We start from the raw sequence: 18,397 nt of genomic DNA, 5'->3' as shown, positions 1-18,397 counted from the left end.
ACTTCACATTGTTTTGTAGGTGCTGTGTGTGTGGTTGCACAACTCTCTGCCATTGTTGGGTTATCTCCAAGCACCATACCAGTCTGCCAAAAAAAAGCAAAGTTCCTAAAAGACATATTTGAGTTCCCCCAACTTCTTGGATCTGTAAACTTACTATCTAGGGACAAAGCAAAGAACACATCCAAATATCTCTCATGTGTCCCACACAGTCAGGAACCATGTCTGTGTCTTCAGGTCAGCTACCGTCGACTTTCCCTCTCACGGCAGAGACCTTTGCAACCTGGTTTTTAAATTGGAAAAGCCTCACAACAACCTGTGAAGCAGGCTAATGTCAGTGATGAAAGCGTGCAGGAATGAACAGGGCACATTCCTATACCTACATTGATAGCATCATCAATATACATTTATGAGTTTTATACATTTAAATGAAACAACCTGTAATTTCTCTTGTGATTGTAATATGCCCTGAAAGCTGGGGTTGAAATGCATTGCACAAATAAATGAAGACATGAAAGTTTACAGGAAATGTAAGAAATGCCTTTGCCCCAAAATCACTGAGTTATACATTTCACTGCGATTCCCATCATGTTGAGTCCCAGTTGGTACTTGAAGCCTGTCGGTGAATGTGGACAAAACATTTTTCCAGTGCTCCATACCCATGTTTTCCTGATCACTTGAGTTCATTCCATTTTACAGATAGAAGACCAAGACTAAATTATATGAGGCAAATCAGCTTGTATTTATGGTATAGGAACAGTGCTATTTTTCTAGAAAAAGAGGTAATGAAACTCACCATGATCTCCTCCCTCATTCTCTTAGAATGGCAATGGCAACCACCTGAGAGGTGCCGGAACTGAGTTCTGGTGAGTTCCGGCTGAAAAAAGCACTGTATAGTAAGGACTATGTTTATCCCAGTCTTCGACTCTCTCTCTCTCTCTCTCTCTCTCTCTCTCTCTCTCTGGGTGGGTGGGTAGGTGTTGAGTAGATCAGATTTCTGCACCAAAATAACCCAAGACTGTGCAAAGGACAGCTGGACTCTGCAACCTATATAATGAATTTGGTTTAAACCCAATTGCATAACTGTTTCTTCTAATTACTGGAAAGGGCAAGGAGTTTGTCAGAGTGCTAAAGCTCTATCCCGTAACTGCCGGAAGTCTTAATCAAACCCACATCTCATTTCTGAGATTTCATCAGTTGTTTCTCACACTTTTTCAAGCCTTTCTCCACAGTCATAAGCCTTGTGACTCATAAAGACAAGAAATAACCTTTTGGGGGGGGGGAGCAGAGAGACAGAAACTGAGATTCTGTGGAGGCTGAACCCAGTGCCCAATAGATGACACCATGCTTGTTCTACACCCTGTGGAGCCACAGAAAGCACAACATATAGGTAGGTTGTGTCAATCTGTGTCTACCCATAGCCAGACCTAATTCTCCATCAGCATTGTCTCTTATCCACACAGACTATCTCACGAGTGAATATCCCCAGCAGTCTTCCTCCATAACGGCCTTAATCCCCCATTTTAAAGAGAAGAGCAAAATAACGCTCTTCCCTATTCATAGTAGCGGTGGACAACAGTTTTTATAGCCTTTAAAATAGCTAAACCACAAGTTAACAGTTGCCAGCACTGGCATTGCACTCATGCTGATGGCTTACCCAGAATGCAATATTCACCGAGGGACCTGCTCTGTCCATTCCTGCTATTCATTCTGAGAGGGGTCCTGCAACAACATGGGAAGGGGAAGAGCCTCTTGGAGGTGGCATTTTTAATGACGATTTAAACATAGCTCTCTATTACTTCTACACAGCCCCACGGACTTCATCTGTGGTTGCTTGGTTGCTGCCGAAGGCAAAATGTGATCTAAAATATCCACATGAGGAGAGAAGGGAATTTCCTTCGTTCTTGGGAGAGAAGGGGGCGTATTGTGGGCACAGAAGTATGGAGACAAGAGACAGAGGTGTCCACAGGACCAAAAACATTCAGGAGGAGTCACATCAAGAGCTGCTAAAAAAGATGGTGGTCTTCTCTCCATGAGTGGCCTGAGTGTTGATTTATGTTTGTATTTATGAAGCATTTATCGTTGGAAGAGCAGGCGCCTGCGGAGAAGCCATGAATGGCTGCTGTGGGTAGGAGCAACAGACCTGTTAGAATTCATTGACGGCTTTGCTGGTTTTCTATCGTGGAGTAAAATTTGCCACTGGACCACCACCACCCGCTTTGAAGTAATTGGTTTTAACTGCATTGCACCCTACATTGGGTGGGACGTGGGTGGTGCTGTGGGTTAAACCACAGAGCCTAGGACTTGCCGATCAGAAGGTTGGTGGTTCGAATCTCCGTGACAGGATGAGTTCCCGTTGCTCAGTCCCTGCTCCTGCCCACCTAGCAGTTCGAAAGCACATCAAAGTGCAAGTAGATAAATAGGTACCGCTCCGTCGGGAAGGTAAACAGCATTTCTGTTTGCTGCTCTGGTTCGCCAGAAGTGGCTTAGTCATGCTGGCCACATGACCCGGAAGCTGTATGCCGGCTCCCTCGGCCAATAAAGCGAGATGAGCGCCGCAACCCCAGAGTCAGTCACGACTGGACCTAATGGTCAGGGTTCCCTTTACCTTTACCCTACATTGAGTTTTATTAGAACTTCCATATCATCCCAGACACAATGGAGGCCATTCATACTTCCACTGTTAAGATGAGAGTCATCATATGACTAGGATTTCGGACGCCAGGGTACAAATCCCCATTTGGCCATGAAACTTACTGGGGGACCTTGGACCATTCATGGCCATGCAGCCTAACCTACCTTGCAGCAGAAGTGATTTTAAGGTATTGCAGCCAGGAGGGCTGCACTAGGCTCCGCTCTGCAGTGGTGTAGAATGGAGTGTGAGAGGTGGGGGGAGCCGAATTTTAGCATTACACAGGGTGCCCCTGAAATTTGAAAGCCCAAAGACCACCACTACTTGCATGGTCATTGTGAGGATTAAATGATGAAGGGGGTTGCCACCTTGAGCAACTTTGAGGAAAGAAGGGATATAAATGTAATATAAATACAACTGGCCTTGAGTCATCTCTGTAAATGTCATATAAACAAGCCTAGCCATTTTTCTTTGGGACCCTTATGACCCATCTACAAAGCAGATCTCTTAGGTTTGCATCCCACATTAGTCATGCTCATAATCGACCCATTAAAATTAATAAGAACTAGTCACAGAATCGTAGAACTGTAGAGTTGGAAAGGACCACGAGGGTCATCTAGTCCAACCCCATACAATGCATAAATATATTGCCCAATGCGGGGCTCAGACCCACACGCCTAAGATTAAGAGTCTCATGCTCTGCCAACTGAGCTATAAGTCCAGCATCCTGTTCTCACAATGGCCAGTCAGATGCTTCTGGGCAGCCCGCAAGCAGTATTCTCTTTCTGTTTACAGAAACTGTTGCTCAGAGTCATGCCACTGCTGACAGTGTAGGCAAAACATAAACATCATGGCTAGTAACCCTTGATAACCTTACTATTTTCTCTAATCCTCCTTCAGATCTTTCCCAGTTGGTGGCAATCACTGCTGCTGCTTCTGGGAGCAAATTCTGCCGCTTTGCTACATGCCGTGTGGAGAAGCGCTTTCTTCCGTCTGTCCTGAATCTTCCAATGCTAAACACAAGTAACTTGCACCTATTAATTCCTATGGGTCTGTTCTGAGTAGCACTTCGCTGGATCCAGCACTTGGTAAAGTTGCGCACACACATACACAGCCAAACTTGTTTGATGGTCCCCTGCCTCCACCACTTGGAGCCACGAATAACCCTAAGACCCGCTTAGGACAAGTGACGCATAGTCCTTCTCCAGCACTTCTTCGTTTTGGTGATTGAATGAAAAGCCATGTTTGGGCAATGCACATACCACCAGTTTTGGGGTTTTTTGCAAACAGCATATGCAAGCATTAAAATGTTCTGTTTGAGGAGGCTTGAAGGGGATGTTCAGGTCCTTTCCTGTGTCACCCAAAGAGCCTGTAGAAAGTGTGTCTTTACATCTGATCTTTCTTTCTTTCTTTCTCTCCAGTGGACTAGCTTGAGGGCTTTTTCAGCAGCCCAGGGCACATTCCCTCGTAATTGTAGGTTGCTCTTTTTTGTTCTCTGGCTAGCCCTTTAGAAGATTCCCGATAAGAAGGAGCAGTTACAAAGGCAGAAGTGCATACTAATGAATCTTTCACTTCTGGAGTTCATCCGGAGTGTTTTGGACAACTCTTCTGTGTGGTCCTCATCACACACCCCTTTATGGTAGCGAGTGGTGGAAACTGAGTGTAACTAAGTAATCTGAAGCACTCCAATGACTAATATGTTACCAAGCTAGACCTTTAACATTTATGCATTGCATTTTTACTCACGAAATCACGTTGGGGTGGATAATAACAGAAGAGCCCTCTGTGCTGAAGATCAGCCCAAGGGTACATCATTGCTGTTACTGTGTCAAAATAAGCTATTGCTCATAACCAACCTGTTAAATTTTATTTTGCATTACATGTCTAGCACATAAATATTTCTAGAACCAATAGGTAAACCTTCAGATTTTTATAGGCCTTTTCGCTCACTAGATCCTGACTTGACCTCTTATGTTGGTGTACAAACCTGAAAAATTTGGTTAGCTCCATATCCCTCTGAAGTCTCTGTTTGTTGTAGAAGCATGTCGCCAACTGGTTTTATCCAACCAACTTGTTGGGAACATCTTTTGTGAGTGAAATGAATCTTCCTCTACTTCTCCATCTCACACCCTGGCTGCATTGCAACCAATTCTGTTCCGGATGGTGGTGGAGAACCTGGAGCAGATTTGGGGTTATGCAGAGAAGGAGAGGGAGGAGAACTCTAGTTGTGCTCCCATAAGTCGTTCTGCACTCAGGTTGACTTCGCTGGATGCAACCCAAGGACTACAGCCCTTAACACCAGGGGTAGCTGATGTGGTTTTGGGGACTCTGGATGTTGTTGGGACTCCTAACACCCTATGGGCAGCATGGCCAGATGTTATTGAAGGTGGGAGTCATTTTCTACAACATCTGGAGGAGATCATGTTGGTTACATACACACACACACACACACACACATCATCATCATCAACCTTTTATTCGACCATCAGTCAGAAAAAAGTACATTTGTCAATACACAGTTAAAACATCCAGGAAGATTTTAGAACTTAGCCAACACTAAAATGGGCTAAACAGATAGCCCCATAACACACACACACACACACACACACACACACACACACACTTACAGGTCCCAATGAATTCACTGGGCCATACTTTTGAGTTAGCATGCATAGGATTGCACTGCCAGTCACCCAGTTCCAGTCTTTGCCAATGTCCTTTGGTGTGCCAGCAGCCTGTCCTCAGTCATTTCCCTGGAAGGCACAGAAGCTGCTTTATCTTGAGTTGGACCACCAGTTCACCTAGCCTGGAGCCGTCTATTCTGATTGGAAATAGCTCTCCAAAATCTCAGACTAAGAACTCCTCCTGAGATTCTTTACCTGGAGCAATGCAAAGACCAGGATATCATGTAGTTCCCTCAGAGAGAGCAGAGCATTTCCATAATCTAATAACAGGCAGTGTATTTCTCTAGTAAGACACTTTAAGATCTGTCAAATGTTGGTCAGATGTGCAGATGACCCAAGTGACGAAGAACTGCATTTCAGGCAGCCTTTTTGATGAGCATTTACCCTTGCCTTCAAATGTATGTTCAGAAATTGCAATGCCAGCACCAGTCCTCACACATATTGTGTTGTGGAAAGAGAAGAAAAAGTCACTTCATTTAAATCTTTTGGGTTGGAATTGGCCTATAGGGGGTGCTGAAGATACCATTTCCCAGAGCATTTCAAAAGAGTGCAAGAAGCCATGAACGAAAATGTGTCAACAAACTTTGTAAATAGGAGTTGAATGTCTTGTTACATTGTGCAACTGTGTCAGTTATGACTCTTGTTTCATTTATAATCTCAAGTGCCTATATAGCATGGGCTTACAACAGCACAGAAAAATGGGGGTGGTTTCTGGGGCTTGTGTCCCTAGTGAGACCAACTGCATGACTCCAGTGGGCTTTCTCCTACTTCTACTGAGAAAGAAGACTATGACGTTGGAGAAGTGCGGACACAGGAGTGGCCACTGCAGCGGTCGAACAAAACATGATGAATGTTCAGAATTGGATGAATGTTTTGAAGGTGTGCAATTCAGATTTCTTTACATCAGAATTTGACCCCAGCATTTGACATTCAGGTTTTTGGAAACAGGAAAGAACAAAGGTTTGGGTTTTGTTATCTGTTCAAAGGATCATGTTGAGATTGATTCAATGAAGGGACTCCAACTTGATGCGCTTCAGATGCTGTTGGACTCCAGCCAGCATTGTGGCCACTGATTAGGAATGATGGGAGTTGTAGTCCTGCAACATTTGGAGGGCACCATGTCCCCACTTTCAGGTTAAACGAATAGATGAAATTAGAACAATACATACTAAATACTTTTCAGGTCATCTGTTGGAGACAGCTAGATGTTGACCATGACTACAAAGCATCTGAGAATGCTTGTGTTGGCTACCATATACTTGCCATTCCCCAGTCAAATTATTTGTGGCAAGTTTACTTGAGCTCTGAAAGCTACAACTGTTAAGCCAAAAAAAAATGTTGTGGACATCTCTTCTCTCACTTTCCTTTTTCTGCAAAGGGATGGTGGAAGTGGCAGAGCTTAGCAATCCTCTTGAGATGCAGGTAGAGATCAGGACAGAAAGAGCTGTCAGTGTCTATTGTCTTTCCCAGGCTGGCAAAATTATCTTAGCGGGCCTTGATATTATTATTTTTATTATTCATATTTTATAGATAGGCAACTGAGATGAACAGCCGAGGATTTGCCCAAAGCTCTTTCTCAGGTTAATTTTGTAAGACTCTGGTGTATTTGTTGAGGGTCTTATAGCTATAACACACAGTGCCCCAGGTGCTTTTTAGATAGATAGGTAGGTAGATAGATAGATGATAGATATAGATAGATGATAGATAGAAGGCAGGCTAGACTTTTTAAAATAAATCTCTGTCTTGAAAGGGAGATGGGAAAAAGTTGCAGGTAGGGCAAACTATTAGAAGCCTCCCTTAGAAGAGAGGTCATGCACCTTCTCTTCAAAATAAAGTTCTCTTATCGTTTGAATACCATATAGATTCCGAGACAGTATGCATATATTTCACACCAAAAAACATGGCCCCAGATTTATGCTCAAAGCTTGGATCTGAAGTCACGACCCCAAGTGCCAAAGGCGTTTTCACACTGACATTGGAAACCAATCTCATTCTGTTCCCATGTGGATATTGCTTATCCCAAACAGAAGACAGCCATATCAGCTAAATGCACACTGCAGCCAATACAGGAAAGCAAAGGAGGGGAAACAAGCCGACAAGTGCCATCCATACTGGTCCTATTTCTGTCACATGGGAAACTGGAATGGAAATGCCTCCTGAGCAGCTCTGAGCCTATGAACGATCTCCCCTCTGAGGTGTGTCATGCCCAGACACTAGTCTTATTTCATCAGCAAATGAAGATTCCAGGTCTTTGCAAAAGGGGGAGATGCAGTGAGGATGGATGACAATTTTGCCTTGCAACTGAGGCCTTTTGATTTTGGATCTTGTGATTTTGCAGTGATTTTTATTGCATTTTTTTATTGGTGATGTACTGTATACAGTATGTATTCTGCTCAGTTTTATATTGTTAACTTGTGGTTTTGGTATTTATGAATTCTCAGCCCTGGGACCTTCAGGTGAAGGCCAGATTTAACAACAACAACAACAACAACTTGTCCCCCACCCATCCAACTGGGTTGCCCCAGCCACTCTGGGTGGCTTCCAACAGAATATAAAGAACACATGATACACCAAACATTAAAAGCTTCCTGATACAGGACTGTGTATAATAAAATAAATGCACTCACAGGAATCCAGAAAGAGATTTCAACAAAGTGTTTTTGCAAGTTATATAATATGCTTTGTATATTTAAAGTGGAGGGTATATCCACGTGGAGGGTGAAGGAAGGTGCAGACTTGCTACCTTTGTTTTGATTGATTGATTGATTGATTGATTGATTGATTGAATATTTATTTTAACAGACTCTGCCTTTAACAGAAGCATGAAACCCATAAGTTAAGTGGGCTTAGTTTTTTTTTTCTGGCATGGTAAAAATTGTAAGGAAAGAAGCCACAGGCGCAGGACCAGTACAAAGCTGACAACCCTGGTTATAAGGCAATGCTATTGACCTATCTTGTGTACCGTTTACCCCACTCCACGTTAAAGGGCTTGGCACTGCCTTTCTTCCACACTTGTTTGCCTTCTGCACCTTGCCCTCCTTTCTGAAGCAAACACAGTTGAGTTGCTGGCCATTGTGTCCTTCACTGCATTCTGGGTTTGAAGGAGAGCTGGAGCCTATATTGTCTGGCCATCTGCAGGGGGTGGGAGTCTGGGTTGCTTCTTTCTTCGGAATCTGAGGAAGGCAAAAAGGTAAGGAGGGGGAAGCTACAGATTCAGGATTCTAATCTGGTAATTATAGGCCCCACAGCCTGACACAAGGTGACTCCGATACCGATTTTGACCCAAACCATCCTGCCCTCTTTTCTGCCTCGTTAATTAGACTCAAGAATGCAGAAAAACCAGTGTGAGAGCCCTTGCTCGCCCTTGCTTCGTAAGTGTTATTATGACATTAAGTGGAATTTGTTGTGGTGAAGGGGGAAAGGAAAGGAAAAGAAAGAAGGGGGAGTCTGACTTGAGTTCTGCTGCTGTAGCCATGAGTTTGCAACCATCTGAGGAGCTTTTAAAAAGTGGTCATTTTCGGATTAGTGCTCACCTTCCCTTTGATGCTTACAAAACGCTTCGCCGGGCAGGGCTGGGAAAGTATCTTTCCCTATTGGGTTGCCCACCTCGGAGGCCGATGGGGATGAAAGCTCCAAAGCCCCTGGCGCTCTCTTCTTGAAAGCCGAAAGGCATTCCCAAATCTTTAAAAGCTTTCCTTGTCACTTAGGTCTGGAGTTTCCTGCCCCAAATCAATCATGTTTGTTTTCAAACCTAGCAAGCTGATGAAGAGCCCTCACTTGAAAACCTTCAGTCATAGATCACAATGCAAATAAGTCCATTGGTTTTATACACACACACACACACACACACACACACACACACAGTGGTACCTCGGGTTAAGTACTTAGTTCGTTCCGGAGGTCCGTTCTTAACCTGAAACTGTTCTTAACCTGAAGCACCACTTTAGCTAATGGGGCCTCCTGCTGCCGCCGGAGCACGATTTCTGTTCTCATTCTGAAGCAAAGTTAGCGGAGTCTGTAACCTGAAGCGTATGTAACCTGAAGTGTATTTAACCTGAGGTACCACTGTAAGGGTAAGGACTGAAGAGGTATTTCCACCAAACAATGGCAACCAAAACACCACATTTGCTGTGAGTGAAATGTTGCACTCCTTTCCCAAGCCAGGATCCCTATGTTTGTCAATTACAATTTTGCTCATTTAGGACTTTGGTCTATTGCTGCTCCATGGCATTGAGCTTGATTCGAAGATCTGAGGTTCTATAGGCCACATGGAGAATCTGTGACCCTTCGAATGTCATTGAATTCCCAGCTTCCAACAGCCCCAGCCATCATGGCCGATGGTCAGGGATGAGGGGGGTTGGTGTTCAGTAGCATCTTGGGAGGGGGCACTGTTTGATGGTGTCAGGGCAACTTGCAAGGTCTTGTCTCCAGGCAAGACTCACCCCATCAGTGCCTCCACTGAGACATGACTTCCCTTTAAGGCAGCATGGTCCAACTTCTCATACCAAGCATGAGAGAATGTTGACAAGGAACACTCACCAGAGTGGTGCATGCTCTGGTGATCTCCCACTTGGACTACTGCAATGTGCTCTACGAGGGGCTACCTTTGAAGGTGACTCAGAAACTATAACATGGGTCCTAAAGAATCTACACCTGCTCCCAGTACATTTCTGAGCACAATTCAAAGTGCTGGTGCTGACCTTTAAAGTCCTAAACGGCCTCAGCCCAGTATACCTGAAGGAGCATCTCCACCCCACCGTCCAGCCAGCACACTGAGGTCCAGCTCAGAGGGCCTTCTGGTGGTTCCCTCACTGTGAGGGGTGAAGCTACAGGGAACCAGGCAGAGGGCCTTCTCGGTAGTGGTGCCCGCCCTGTGGAACACCCTCCCATCAGTTGTCAAGGAGATAAATAACTATACATCTGAACAAAATAATAAAAAAAAAAATTCCTTCCAGTAGCACCTTGGAGACCATGCACGCACACAAAAGCTCATACCAATAACAGACTTAGTTGGTCTCTAAGGTGCTACTGGAAGGAATTTTTTTTATTATTTTGTTTTGACTACGGCCGATCAACACGGCTACCTACCTGTAACTAGAACTGTGGTACACATCTGAAGGCAGCCTTCTATTGGGAAGTTTTTAATGTTTAATGTTTTTGTATATGCTGCAAGCCACCCAGAGTGGCTGGGGCAACCCAGTCAGATGGGCAGGGTACAAACATAGTCATCATCATCATTGTCCATTAAATAATCCTTATCAGCTATGGAGCAGAACAAAAACCTATCCAAATAGGGTGATGGCAACTTTCTTTTAAGCCTAAAACTCTACAGCACTCTTACTTGAGAGCAAGTCCCATTGAACACAATGGGATTTACCTCCAAGTAAATGTGCCTTGGACCAGAGTGCACCAGCGCTGTACTCGGCAGGATAGGTTTTCTTTCTTTCCTTTTCAGACTTGTTATCTTTGAATAAACATTTGCATTATGTTGCCATCTCATAATCCAGAGGACATCGAGCCTGAATTATCCTTGTGTTCCTGGATGTTTGTTCAAGGGGAAGAGGCAGAGGAAGAGGCGTGATGTCAGCCCCGATCGTTGGCACAATAAATGCGGCCCGGTGTGAAGTTCCACGCCCCGGGGCGTGCGGACGCGCAACTTCTCCAGGTGACAGGTGCTGGAGAAATTAACATGCAAGGGACGAAACCTCCCTCCCTCTGGCTGCTAAATCACCGTGGAGCAGGGAGGGTAGAAGAGAAAAAGAGCGAGCCCGGGAGCGCGTCTCTTTCTCTCTGGCTCCTCTGTTTTGCATATAAATAGGAAGCAAGGGTTTATGCAATATTTTCTCGTTACAGTCATCGGATTTTTTCTTTCTTTCCTTCTTTTTTTTTTTACCCAGGGAAACCTCTCTAATATGGCCACGCTCAGAAAGATCTGTTTTAATTTAAAAGCCAATAACAGGAGCGCGCCGGAACCTGCGCTATAGAAAACCGATGCGAGAATAATTTGGGAGCAGTTTGGGAAAATGCTGAGTCAGTCTCTCTCTCTCTCTCTCTCTCTCTCTCTCTCTGCCCAGCGGAAGCTTCTTTCCAAGTACGCCTGTTGGGCTCCGTTTACTGTTAGACCGCTTGAAACGCCTAATTAGTGTTTGTTTTCTTAAAATGTAATTACGCTTTGGGGGGGGGGTGTTGCTGCTCTCTGGCTCTCTGCAGAAGCTCCAAATGTCTAACACGGGCACTTTTTTGGGGTGGGTGGGTGCGCACGCCGAGGGCGAGCAGTTGAGATGCTGTTTTAGAAATTGTTAAACACACATTTGCGTGCGAGCGTTTGCCAGAGAGTTTCAACAGGCGGTCGGTAAAGCAGCTTGCAAATTTACAGCCCAATCCTCGCCACGTCTACCCTGCTGAATTCAGTGGAGCTACGATTGCAGCTTTGGAATCACAGAACTTTCGGGTTGGAAGGGGTTCCGAGGGACATCTAGTCCAACCCCATGCAATGCCCAACATTTGCCTCGAACCCACGACCCTGAGATTAATAGCCTCGTGCCCTACCGACTGAGCTATCTCCGACATCCCCAGTCACTGAATGAATGAATGAATGAGCCTGTTTAAGAGAATCCTTCGTGAGGCACGTTGTTATGTCTACAAACTTCCGATTAGTCGTTCAAGAAAATTGAATTAAACAGGGCTGTGCAGGAAGTGAGCTGACTTTGAATTCTGGATCGAGTTATTTGCTATGGTTCACTGTGCCCTATTTATTCACATCCTGAATGAGTCGATTGAATTGTCTGCAGAGAAAATTGTTCCATTTCCCGCTGGTAAGTCTGGCCTCGGAACAATGCTATGCACGAAAGAGAGGACTTGCACTTTTCTTTTTCGAGGGCGAGTCCAAAATAGCCTTATAAGGACTGAGCATGCTCAGTAGGCAGGCATGATGCAACAGCACCAAAGGCTGAGTGTTGTTGGGGGTGATTTAAAGAGGGCATGGCTAGCTGGTACCTTGAATACGCGCTCTCTCCACACTGCAACATTTTGTCGCAGATCCCACTTTTGATGTTCTGCTTCCCTTCCCAAAACACAGGTGTGCACATCATCATCATTTGGGGGAAAGAGGGTTGAAATGAAGTAGCGTTTCAGTATAAATCATACATATTCGTGCCTCAGCAAGGCTGGACATGATCATTTTACACGTCAGATGGATAAGTAGGTTTCTCCAGGGCAACAGAGGCCAGAAAGGTGAAGCATTTAAGTAACTGTTGAAGCCGCACAAAGTAAGGAACGAGCTAGATTACTCTCTCTCTTTCCCACAAACTTTTATCTCACTGCAAGCTTTATTTCTTTATTAAATTTCTATCCCGCCCTTCATCAGAGGGTCACAGGGTGGTTTACAATATAAAAGCACAGAAAGACATAGCATAGTAACAAGCAAAAACAATAATTTCCCTCCCCTCCCACACACGCACAATTTAAAAGGCCATAGATTGTTTAATTAACCAAAGGCCTGGGTAATTCAGATTTCAGATTCGGCAACAGAAGCACCCTGTTCACATGGATATATGCACCATCCCCCAAGAACCTGTTTCCTCTTCTAAAATGGGATAACTCACTTGCGTGAACCTGGAAAGGACAAAAATCATCAAGGTTTGAGCCTCCAATTTATGACTGATCATTTAGGCCAGCTTTTGGGTTCATCAAATGTTTTTGCAGACAAAAACAGATTCACACATGGGTGCAGGACACTCAGTGTCCCCGATGCCCAGTGATTTGCAGGGGAAAGTTATCTGTTAGGGGGGGTTGTTCCATTAGAATGATATGAACACTTTATCCAGGGTGTTTAAGTGGTGGCCCTCTTTCCCACGAGCACCGTACACCTGTAAACTCAACCTTAGTCATCATCAGGGCTTTTTTTCATCCAGAGCTCACCAGAGGTCAGGTGGGCGCCATTGCCATTCTAAGAGAACAAGGGAAAAGTTCATGGTGAGCTCCAGCACCTCTTTTTCTAGAAAAATAACACCGGTCATTATCCAAGCCACCCTGCTACATGTAGATCATCAATAGCCATGGTGTCAAAGATGGAAATGGGATGGTTTACTCAAGGCAACTAAGAGAGGTCATAACTCAGGAAGGATTAAAAAACCAAAGCAAACCATAGGTCTCTGTTTTAAACAACAACTCTATGTAGATGCTAAACAGTGGTTCTCAACCTGAGGTCCCCAGATGTTTGTTGGACTACAACTCCCATCATTCCTAGCCAGCATGACCAGTGGTCAGGGATGATGGGAGTTGTAGTCCAACAACATCTGGAGACCCACAGGTTGAGAACCACTCTATCTACTCTCATTTCCTACTTCCTGCTTCATCCTCACATTGAGAAAGGAGACATCTTTTGTGTCTCTCCTGCTGAGATGCAGGAGTAACTATGGTTGAAGGCATCTCCGCCTTAGGGAGAAAACAATGGATCATTATTATTTTTTATCAAGCATGCATTTCCTGTAATAAATGGAGCTTTCTTATATTTCCTCAACTCAGAGTCTCAGTGTGAAGTGTCCTCCTCGAACAGGGATGCAGTCTTAAGTTCAAGTTCTGCTGAACGTTTTAACTCCAAATGTCAAGCAATGCTAACATTCCCAAGGACCTTAACTGAGCACAGGGATACCCTGAGTCAACATCCTGACTTCGCAGGATCAAAGGTGTCTATGAAATCAATTCAAGATTGCATTGAAATCAATGGTACTCAACACTTCTAAGTGAATGATGGTGGGGGTTTTCCTGGGAGCTGCTAACTCCAGTGGCGTAGCGTGGGTTGTCAGCACCCGGGGCAAGGCAAGTAATTTGCGCCCCCTAACCCTAACCCCCGATGTTGCGCCCGGTGCCGCCGGCCCCCCTGCACCCCCCCCCACGCTACGCCACTGGCTAACTCAAGTCTTCCAGTTTTTCTGGGAACAGTCTGTTGTATCCGTCACTGAGCAGGGAGGAAAGCGCACTTTGTATGTGCTCAAAACCTCTTAAATCGGCTTCAGGGGTGAGCACGGGTTCAAATGGATGTCGTCATCGAAGCTTCGGAAAGAAAGGGAAGCCCTCCTTTGGGACCACAACTCCCATCAGCAACTTGGCTAAGGCCGACGTAGTATCTTCCCTCGCGAAGGTCACACCTGGAAGAACTCTCTGGACCCACTGAGGAACAGAACTCTGCTACTTTAAACTGTCGTAACAAATAACGACAGAATCCTCTCCAAGTCCGTAGAAAACTATCAGATTTTGTGTTGTTGTTTTTTTGGAGTGTCTGTTTTCGCGGACTAGAAGCTCACTTCACCAAATGCATCTCCTTCTCTCTTTTTAACCCTTCTGTCCCCAAGAGGCCCTAAGCACTTTTCCAACACCCTGCTAAACACACATATACATATCTTCCTCAGAGGGAAGTCAGCCCGCTTTGCTGTCCACGAGGGACCTTCCTTCTCGCACATGCCTGCTTCGGATCCGACTCTGTTCTCTTCTCCCTACGAGAATCCGAACCCTCCCCTCTTTCCCCAGCCCCTCTCGTCCCCCTAGCCGGCCTTTTGTCTTTCAGGAGACCCCAGTCACTGGTCGCCCCCAACGCTTTAAATAAATCACCCAGAGGTGAAACGAGGCACGAGGCTCACTTAACGCGCCATGTTTTTAAGAGATTAAGGGAGCTTCTCTGGGAGCGAAATCTCCCAGCTCCAAAAAATAAAATAAAAATGTCCTGGAGATCAAGAGACATTTGGGGCGGCGGGGAGCCACAAAAGGAAGCGAGGGGGGTGAGGCTGCATGAATTTATTTATTTCTAGGCGTGCGTGTGTGCGCGCAAGGCGATTATTTCCTCTCCCTTTTCCCTTCCACGGTGAGTAAGTCCTTTATCACGAGGTGGCACCGGCTGCGCCCGCAGCCAAACTTTGCCTGAAGGTATGAACTGGGGATGGCAAGCGGGTTCCCGCCAGCCTCCTCCATAATAGCGCCGGGGATTGCCACAGCTGCGCCGTGACCCTTTTTGTGATGGAGCCGATAAGCGCCGGGGAGGGGATAATGGCCTTCTCTTGTGGGTGTGAAATTGCCATGTTTATTAATTGAGCGACACATTAGGAGCCTCTTCCCTCCTCGCCCAGCCCCCGCCCCCGACATCCCCCACCCCCCAACCTCGGTTCTTTCTTCGCCACGACAGATCAGAGAAACAGACCTCTGAGCGCGCGCCCCCCACCCCCACAAAAAGCACACAAAATTTATTTATTTTATTTGTTTGTTTTTAATTGAGCAGGAGAGAGAATTCTGAAAGGTGCTCCTGATGGGACAAGCAGCCTTGGACCACAACTTCTTTGCCAGTTATTTAAAAGCAGTTTAAAGACACTGTCCTCCTTGGCACCTTTGTCGCCTTGTTTCAAGTCCGCAAAAGACGCTTTGTCCCGCTGCCCAGTTATATCCGGGCAATTATATATCTGGAAATTATATCTCGAGGTAGGATCGCAGGAAACTGCTTTATATACGTTGGAAACAGCCCAGAGTGGCTGGGGCAACCCAATCAGATGGGAGGGGTACAAATAAAATTAATAATAATAACAGCAACAACAACAATACAGTTGGTCTATCAAGTTCAGTATTATCTACGCGGAGTGACAGCGGCTCTGCAGGTTTTCAGACGATACAGCCTTATTGCAATCAGAAAGAAGTTCCATTCATTTATTTCATCATTTACATCCCTAGTTTCCTGCAAGGAGCTCAAGGCGCCCTGCGTGGTTCTCTCCCCCTCTCCATAGCTTACTCAGTCACAACAATCCTGTGAGGTAGGTTGGGCCGAGAGATATTGCCTGGCCCAAGGTCCTAAATAAATACAAAATGAAAAGTGTTGATGTCTTTGTAGTGTGTCTGGCATTGCTCTCAGCCCTGGCCTTTTGGGGGGGGGGGAGAAGGCGGGGGGCGTGTCAGATGAAGAAGTGGGTTTTTGGACAGAACTGAACGCCAAGGAAGTCGAGTGGCCATTAAGTCACTTGCCCCTCGGCATCTCTACTTGGGCCTGCAGGCGAAGCTTTTCTACTCGCTGCCTCCTCAGGCCAGGAGAAGTCTCCCCTGTTGAAGGTCTTCAAAGCAGAGGAGCGATTAAGGCGCAAGAGGGGGAGAGTTGTCAACCCTAACAGGAAACGGGTTTCGGGTTCAGATGCACGACGGGAATTGTTAATTTTATTAGTCGTGTGGATGATCTTTGCGAGTGCAGATAATCATGCAGGAACGAGGAGGAGGAAGAAAAAATGGGTTTTCTTCTTTTTATTCGATATTAAACGTACAAGGGTAGTTATCCTGTCTTCCTTAGAATCTGATCGTCCATTGTTACGGATAGGGGTTTTAAAAAATGGGCTAAGTACACACCATACAATTAACTCACACATAGACCCTGCGCCCGAATCCTGGGGGCTTTTATCCCTCACAGAGCTACAATTCCCAGCGCCCTTAACAAAGCTACAATTCTGTGAATTCGTGGATGTGCGATTTCAGTGTATGCTGTGACTCCAAGGATGGACATCTTAACTTGGTTTCCGGGCAGGATGGAAGAACTGACTCGTCGACACGTGTCTCATTTTGTGTGAACATTAAACACTCGTTTCAAAGGAGATCTATTTATTTATTTATCAAACACACATCTCCCTCACATACCCTGCGATACACCCTTATAGACATTTTCTTATTTGTCTCTTTATTTTCAACAAGGCTTTAAAATGTAGAGCCATTTACAGCTTAGAGAACAAATGGTTCACGTGTGTGCATGTGCACTTCAATAACAGCCAAAGTTTAGAGCAGATTTGTCGGAGTCTTTTAACACTGGACTGTGAATTATCTCGCAGACTGTCGCATTCACCAGGAATACCAGGCAAAATATTTGAATTTCAGATTACCCGCACAGCAAATCCTAAATGCAAATCACCTTCCTTTCTTCGAGGATAGCCCCGTTGATTTAAACTGAATTGCTCTAGAGTAAGCCTTGGCCTGCTGTGGACTTTTACTCTTCCAGCCCTCCTGCACGTTGACTTCTGTGGGATTTACTTTCTAGTAAAATCGCTTGTCCTCTCAGCCCAAGCATGTTTACTCGAAAGTAAGCCCAATGGATGTTAATGGGAACTGGCTTCCAGGAAACGGGCCTGAGCAAAGCGACTGTACTTCTACATCTGCAATACAGAATAGTGCTATGCAACCCTAAACATATCTACTCAGGAGAATGCCCCATTGGCTTCAAAGTGGTTTACTCCCAGGTCAGTGGCTGAGGACTTCAGATTCCGTTTTCCTTCAGTGAAAACGCTTTCCCTAGCATGCTACGCTGAAAGATACAGAAGCCCTATCGTGGGACAAAATCGACAGCCTTAATAATTTCTTAATAATTTACTTCCCCGGAACCGACTCCTTGGCATCCTAGCCAGACTGTTAAACCGAGTGAAATCTAATTGATTCGGAGCTCAGTTCAGACACATGTCTACTGGGAAGTAAATCCCACTCAGCGGAAGGCGTCTTTCTCTCACCAGTGTGCCTCAGGGTTGGCAGCTTGCAGAACACACAGAGATCTTCTACGGTTAACATCACGCGAATGGCTGGACCAAAACGCCCAGCTGTAGTCCTTTGCTGTAGTCAGAATGCTGTAATCGGGTCCCCCGGGGAGCAAAATACTGACTTCAGGGTAACTAGGCAAAGGCTCTGGATTCAGGTCGCCCTGTTCGTTCAGGAAAGTCAGGATCTGAAACGAGCCACGCGAGCTTCTGCGTGGTTACTCAGTAGTCAGCCCCACTGACTTCGACCTCGCTTGACTCCCGAGTAAGCGTGCAGCAAAGGATCCCAAGCCTGGATCCAGACGCTAGCTCCCAAGCTGTGCTTACTCGGGAGCCGCTCCAACTGAGTCCAGTTGCGCTTCTTCCACAGTCTATTGTGGCAGAGAGGGGCAGCCTCAAGCCAGGATCTCTGCTACCTGCGATTGGAGGAGGAACTGAGGGATGGGGGGATTCCCCAAGTTTGTGCTTCCTCAGCTGCTATGACACTCTTTGCCCAGGGATCCTTCCCAGGTGAAGGAGGCGGGGAGAGCGCTGCGCTCTGCCGA

Source organism: Podarcis raffonei, chromosome 7, assembly GCF_027172205.1.
Source record: "Podarcis raffonei isolate rPodRaf1 chromosome 7, rPodRaf1.pri, whole genome shotgun sequence".
Lineage (NCBI taxonomy): Eukaryota > Metazoa > Chordata > Lepidosauria > Squamata > Lacertidae > Podarcis > Podarcis raffonei.
This window is presented reverse-complemented; position numbering follows the sequence as displayed.